The following is a 7,936-nucleotide window of genomic DNA, read 5'->3' as shown; positions in this document are numbered from 1 at the left end:
TTTCATATGTGCTTGAGATTTTCTTTCTGTCTTATGTATTATGTTATGTTTGGAATTGATTTTCTTTTAAGTATTTGGGTTAATCTCCATATTTATATTGACTTTGTTTTCATGGGTTTGGTTTTTGAGTTGAAATTTTTACTAATTATTTTTTTTTATTGTACATGGCAGATAAAATATCTCTATTTTTTTGGAAAAAAAATCAAAGCTGTAATGTATGTCTTCCAGCCTAGGGAATGATAAGTTTTTATTTGGTATGTTATATATAAATTTGTTGAATTTGGTTTGGTTTTGAAGTAGAATTTGGGGATTTTATAAATTTTGAGGTATTAGGTCTTGGTATTTTTGATATTTGCGTCTCAGTAGGTTGATCTTAATTCTTCACCTTAAATGCTTTTTATTTAGGTTCAAGTGATTTTTTGTTTTCTTATTAAAAGCTATGATTTTTGGTTGATTAATTATTTGTTTGGATTAATTTCAATTAATTGTTTGTTTGGATTCAACATAAAAGATAATGGAATTAGGTATTATAATTTTGATATTGCTTCATATTTTAAATTGTCTATATTGTTATTACTACGAAAAAGTCATATTGCTACTCAAATTTGAAACTTGGTGTGTCTTCCTCATATCATGGTATTTGTTTATATATTTGTAGTTTATATTAGTTTTGAGTATATGTATATATTAATTATTGGGAGTTTTGCTTTATTAATTTAAGAATTGTAAATTACTTTGTAAGTTTCGGTAATTATGCACTTGCAACTTTATAACGTTTAGTGTTAGACAACACTTCTAAACTATGGAAAAATATAGAAGTTAAATATTTCTTCATTTTTTTCAAACTCAATAACTTTTCCGTGCATGTTCGCGACTAATTTAAACAAAAAGCTAGTTTTTAATCTGTTGCCATACACATACCTAGTAAATCGCTCTAAAATATATAATAAAAAAGTCCAACTCTGAAAACACGAAAAATCAAAATTGAATCCTCTCTCCCAGCCAAGAAAGAGGGAGAAAAATTTTAAAGGGTTGGCTGACTAGCTCATTTGAACTTTGAAGATTGTACACACAAAGTGATGTGCATTAGAGTCAGCTGAGGTAGACCTTAGCCCATGGTTTAAGTTGTTAAAATTTCATTGCATTTAAACAAGATTTCTATTTTTATCAGAGACCAATACAATGCTTTTTGTCTTCGGGTTTATCAAATAATACATTTTAGATGTAATTAACTAATTATCATTTTGTCCTCAAATCATTGCCTAATGCTTCAAAATGATCTCTATAGCACTATCTACATCTTTCTTGCACAGATTGCAGGCATTTTCTGTGGTGATCTTGCGGTTCATCTGGTTGGCTTAATTTGTTTGGTAATGCTTTCTTTCAAGCCCATTCTTGGGATATGTAAGCTCCATACTCCTCTCCATAAATGCCTTAAAACTGCTAGCTTGATCTTGTTCTTCTGATACACACAGCAGCCTGTACCCGGGAAACCCATTAATTCATTACATTTCGGATCCTCGCTATCCGGGTCCGGTGCAACCCAGTAATGTTCCGGTTCAAACCGTTCATACGCAAGCCACATATGTTCAGCAATACCCAATTGGGGCAGGTCAAATACTGGTTGAGGACCATCATCCGGGTGTGGGTCAAGTATATGGTGGAGGGATGAGACCAATTACGACGATGTTTGGCGCAGATGATGTCTAGAAGAGTGGTTTCAGACGGGGTGGATTTGCAGGCATTTTATGGTGTTAAGAACCCGAGTATAGTTCGGGTGTATTCGGGTATGATGGTGCCGGGTGGGGAAGATTTGCAAGGCATTAGAGTAGGAAGTGAAGCCGGGTCGGGCCTCCCCGTAGTATTTGACCATGAGCCATTTGGCTGTTTGTGTAATATGCGGTAAATTTTCCTTTAAGACCTTAGTCAGACTTTACGAGGTTTGTGCGTGTAATAAAATCATGAGAGTGTAAATTGGTTTTCGAAAACTTGGATAGGACACTAAATTTGCTATAGATATTCTATTTCATTTCTGTTTGTAATTTCTCTTTTACATCTTTCACTCCATACAGACTATTAGGAGGAAAATTTTCATATGTGCTAGGGGCATAAGACATGTGTCTCATTGACACATGAGCCCCCACCGAGATACAGTCTCCTATAGAGAATATCTTTTCTTTTTTTCTTTTTCTTTGTTTCCTTGACAAAAGTTATTCATATTATATTTTCTAGAGACTAAAATATAATAAAAAGTACACATCCGAAGTTACAACTTGTTCTATAGAATAATTCTTGGCAGATATCCATATTGGTCAGATTGAAGTGCCATTAAAAACCCAAAGAAATTACGTAGATAAAATGTGCGTTTGGATACTACTTATTTTATTGAAAACTAAAAATAATAAAAAAAAAATCATTTTTCAATTACTATTTACTTTTTGAAAGTTTAAATATGTGTATAAACACCCTTGAACATTTAGACCCCCAATTTACAAATTAACCAATTCAAGCTTTATGTCAAACAACTAGTGTGCGGAAAATGAACATAAGCTATAATATAGAATTGGTAAACAATCTATGCCAATTAAAATCACATCCACAGCAGAAAATAAAAGGCAAAGATAAAGGGAAGAGAGATACAAACACAAGGACAACACACGATGTGTTGTCGAAGAGGAAATCGAAGCCCTCGGCGTAAAACCTCTCCGTCGCCCTCCAAGTGGTCAATAATCCACTAGAAAATGTAGTTGGGATATATGAACAGCAATAGACCCTCCAAGCCTAATCTACCCGATGTACCTAAGCCCTCCAAGCTTCTTGCTCCAACGAGGTTGCGCCGAACCTTTTTCTTTTCTAGCTTACCGGATTCCACTACTAGACCATAGCATCCGCCATCCTTGACATCTTCCAATGCTTCCCAAAACTCCAAAAACACTTAACACTCTAAATGGGTGTGGGTAGTGTTTGGATAGAAATTTCCTCTCAATAGGTATGACAATGAGAGAGGGAATGAGAAGAGACTACAAAGGTTTCTCTCTAAGAATGAGTAGCTCTCTCTAATTGGGTGGGTGTTTTGAAGATACCTCTCTTAGGGTTTTTCTTTCTGAATGACCACACTTATTTTGTGGGAATGAATGGTATTTATACTGGTGTGAGAAAAGAATGCAAAGAGTCAGTTTTTCCAAAAACAGGGTTGGCTGGCTACTTGACCTCGCGACTTAACTGAGTCGCGAGTTCAAGTCGCGAGCTAGCTAAATGGCCAGTCTGGATTTTTGTCCTGTAGTGCTCCAGCTGGCATGACTGTTCAGCTCCCCTGCATGCTCTGCACGTGTGCAACTTTTGGCGGCTTGCAAGCCGCGAGTCCTAGCCGCGAGTTTCTGCTTCACTGCACTGTCTTGAGCATTTCTTCACACTCTCTCACACACTACCCTTACATGATTCCCACCTAAATACAGGGTTTCTAAGTGCTGTATTACAAGCAAATTTGTCATGGAATAAAGCCAACACATGGTTGATTAAATTCAACCTTACACTTTTAAAATTACTGTTCATATGTCTGATTGCACAGACATGAACAATGCCAGAGGCGCTGAGCTAAAAAAAAAAAAAAAAAAAAAAAAAAAAAAAAAAAAAAAAAAAGCTGAAATGCAAAATGCGTAAAACGTGGACAAGAGACGCACAAAACAAACGGACCTAAAGTAGATACATTTGTGCTATAAGAGTAAAGATAAATCATGATTTAAAATTTTTTTTGGCTAAAAATCATGATTTGAAGAAACTGACTGAAAGTACACACTAACAATATAACTATAATTGAGTCTAGAAACTTTGGATAAAAAAACTAAGACTATCGAAAATATATCAAATCACAAGCCCAAGTATAATGGCCATTTTTAAATTAACTATAAGACACATTGAATATTTGACACTACAAGTCATTTAACACGTACAAATCAGGCCACATAGGTGCCACTATCTATTAATACCCTAATGACAAAAGGATTTAACATATAAAAATTAGTCCAGTTAACGGGTGTACTTAGGACATTTTCTAATTAATTATTCTTAAAAAGTTTTGATACCAGACCTTGTTTGCCACGAGATAGTTACCAGATTTTGTATATCAATGGTGTCATTCGTGATAATAAACTAAATGAAACTTGTCACATCCACTTAACTGGCAACTTGCCTATAATACCTAATAATTCTTTAGCAAAATAATTTTTAAATGTGTGAATAGTGCCGTGGAACCCATTTTTAATATATTTTTTTCTGATGAATAGTGCACAAACCGTAATGAACAGTGTACAAACAGTGCATGAACAGTGCACCGTCTCCTAAAAGCTATTGTGCGTGAATCAAAAAAAAAAAAAAAAAAAAAAGGAAAACGCAAACGTGAAACGCAACTCAAAACGTGGATCCAAACACTCACTTAATCTAAAGATCATTTTGGGAGAGTACTTGAAGACTTACATTTTTCCATTAATATAGGCTTTTAACACTAATGATAGATTGGCATAGATGGGCCTTAATTGGGCAAAGCCGTTTTCAATTATACAGAATCTATGTAGTTTTGAGTCCTCTCCATTTGTAAAGAGCAACCAATCATTCATTTTCTTACAAAGCAGTGTTCTCTATTATCTAAACACCAATTGTAGGTCAAATTGGTCAAATCGCTCAAATCTCATCATATGATAAGTCTCATTTTTTTCAAAAAAAAAAAAAAAAAAATTGACAAAGGGATAGAAATTATTATTGAACATTGAGTTAAATCAGTGCTTAAAAAATTCTTAATATCTGATGGAACATCTATCATCCAGACTTATATAACTAGATGCCAATTTCGCTCATCTAGCTAGAGCATGTGCTATGCTATTCCCTTGTTTGTTAACATGAGAAAAACTGTAGTCCTTTCATACCTTGAATCAAAGCCACAGCATCATTTAAAATGTGCTCAAAGTGAGCACATTGAGCTGATCTTCCCTGAAGATCTTCAATAATACGTGTAGAGTCACCTTCAAAAGTTTGCCTCTGTAAGCCCAATCTCTCTTGTAAAAATAATGACCTTATTTGATGCTAATGCTTCAACCATATCAACTGAGTTGGGCAGGGGAATTTTCTATACCAGGGTAACCTTGATTAATCCATCGTAGTTGCGAATAACAACTCCTATGCCAGCTTCATTAGTATCTTCGAATTTTGTTTTGTAATATCCATACCGCACGAATAGATGGTTTATTTGTTGAATTGTGGCGTTGGTATTCCTCAATTTTTTTTTTTTTTTAACTGCACAGACCAGGTTCACTGGAACAACTTAATGATTTTGCCGCATTGCATTCTGTCTGTACCAAATGCTCCAGACTGACATAGCAAATAAATCTTTGTTTCTGTTCTCCCTTAAGATGAAACCCACCACATCGATGAACTGGGACATTGCACGAATTTCCTGAATTGCCCATTCGAATTCCTCTTCCCAAATTGATCTAATATAATCACATGACCACAAAAAGGCATGTATAGCACTCTCTACATCATTCTTGCACTGATTGAAGGCATTTTCTGTGGTGATTTTGCGATTCATCAAGTTGGCTTTGGTTGTTAATGCTTCCTTACAAGCCTCCATAGGAAATATTTGACTTTATTTGGAATTTGTAAGCTCCATACTCCTCTCTATATATGCTTTTAAACCAGTATATATCATTAGAACTGCTAGCTTGATCTTGTTCTTCAGATACACACAGCAGCCTATAATCTGATTTCACCTAGTATTGACCATCTTTTGATAATGGCCAAATAAGAATATCTCCAAAAGTATAATCGGGTAGAGGAAGTGACTTGCTGCTTGATGCTTCAAATGGGAAAAATTTTCTATCAACCAAATCTGCATTTCGAGTTTTCAACCTCTCGTATCCTTATCAATAAGAGAGTTCACAGTAGCATCCGGCTCAGTTTTGCCTATCAGAGCTTACAGTATGAGAACTCTAAGTTCATTGATCAGTCGTTACGTAATTTTGATTGAATGATGTGATATGGAGATGAAGTGATCAAGTTTCTTATTAAGAAAACTTAAAAATATAATTGGTTTCGAGTTGTTTTGTTTTGAAACTGATATGGCAAGAAAAAAAAAATCAATATATATATCCATAATTTATATATAAATACTATAAAACCAAAGTCTTTACTTTCTATTAGGGATAGCAATTTATATTTGACCCGCAGATATCCGGTCCGGCCCGATCCTAATGGGTCGAATTTTATCCGGCCCAATAAATTATAGGGTCGGGTATGAGTTTAAAAAAACTCGGTCCAAACCCAGACCCAACCCGACCAAACCCATTTATATATGTGTTAAAAATACTAAAATACCCCCATGTATATATAAGTTTAAAAAAAAAAAAAAAAAAAAAAAAAAAAAAAAAAAAAAAAACCCTAACCCCATTTCACACCACACAATCACTCACCCCAACCGCCCCTACTCGCTTTCTCCTCTCCCACTTTCACTCGGTCACTCCCTCACTCACCCCCAACCAATCTCTTTCCACATCAGCAGTAGCAGATTCAATTCGAAGACTATCCAGAACGACCTGGCCAACCTGAGTGCAGTTATTACTTAAAAACTGGGGATTGTAAGTTTAAATCTAATTGCAAATATCACCACCCTAAGAATCGGAATGTGAAGTCACCCCCATATGCTCTCAGCGACAGGGGCCTTCCTCTGAGACCTGTAAGTTTATTCCTCTAGGCTGTACTTTTGTGAAAGAATTTGAAAACTGGGAAGTAGTTTCAAATTTCTCTCCCCACTAAATGGAGCCAAAATCTAGTCTGATTTTGAAAAAAAGACAGGAAGTTTCATACTGTTTTTAATACTTGTCTCTTCTGAAAGTTTCTCATGTAATTTCTATTCCCTAATTAGTTCCTATAATGATTTTTTTTTCCTTTGAAATCCAGGAGCAGAATATATGTTCACATTATAGTCTATATGGCATTTGCACGTTCTGGCCGGCTTGTAAATTTGACCATTCGATAGATCCACCTTCTTCACTTATGACTGGAGTTGATTAGCATTCTTCCTATGGTATCTCTGAAACTACAGAAAATGCTGGAGTGGCTGGCGGTGGAAGTGGAAGTGATGCCACTCTGCAGCAGCCTGTGTAAAAAATTTTGTATTAAAGGCCCTAGGCTTCAATTCTTTTTTTTTTTTTTTTCTTGGTTGGGCCACGATTTGGGCCCAAATTTGGTTGGCCTAAACGGGGCCCATAGGACCCGTGGGGCCCGGTGGGATGGGTCTAGGCCCCCAAAAAAATCCGTTTAATAAACAAGCCGAGTTCAGGCCACAGGTCCAGGCCCTCGGGTCGGTCTGGGTATGAAAAAACCCGGTCCGAACTCGGCCTGTTGCCATTCCTACTTTCTATTGACCTTATAATATGTTGCCACCTTTGCTTTGCTAACTCTACAATTTTCCACATCAGCATTTTTTATTTCTATTTTTAAGTCTAATTTATTTATTTTGATATTTTACCAAATCTATTGCACAACTCCTCTTATGCGAGTTGCTTTCTCTCTAAAAGCTCGTATTTGTGTTAAAACACAAGAGCTTGTTCAAACTCCCAATTAAAAATTACGGCTAGATTGCTTTTACTCTAACTTAGACTAAGTGCGGAACAAGAGTAAATTAGCACAATGAACTGATAACACTACTTTAAGCCATATTCATCCATCATTAAAAAAAAAAAAAAAAAAAAAAAAAAAGGCTTAAAGAGTAGGAAAGAGAGATGCAAACACAAGATAACACCGAGACGTGTTATCGAAGAGGAAACCAAAGAACTCAGGGAGAAACCTCTCCGTGACCCTCCAAGTCGAAATCGATCCACTAGAGAATAAAGTTGGAGTACACAAATAACAAAAGACCCTCCAAGCCTAGTCTACCCCATGTACT

General features: G+C 35.7%; 1 pseudogene; it reads left to right on the top strand.

Annotated features, from left to right (window-relative positions):
- The first annotated feature begins 1,699 nt into the window (after positions 1 to 1,699).
- LOC115991260 lies at positions 1,700 to 7,155 on the top strand (annotated as a pseudogene).
- The last annotated feature ends 781 nt before the right edge of the window (positions 7,156 to 7,936 follow it).

Source organism: Quercus lobata, chromosome 5, assembly GCF_001633185.2.
Source record: "Quercus lobata isolate SW786 chromosome 5, ValleyOak3.0 Primary Assembly, whole genome shotgun sequence".
In the NCBI taxonomy this organism is placed as follows: Eukaryota; Viridiplantae; Streptophyta; class Magnoliopsida; order Fagales; family Fagaceae; genus Quercus; species Quercus lobata.
This window is presented reverse-complemented; position numbering and strand designations above follow the sequence as displayed.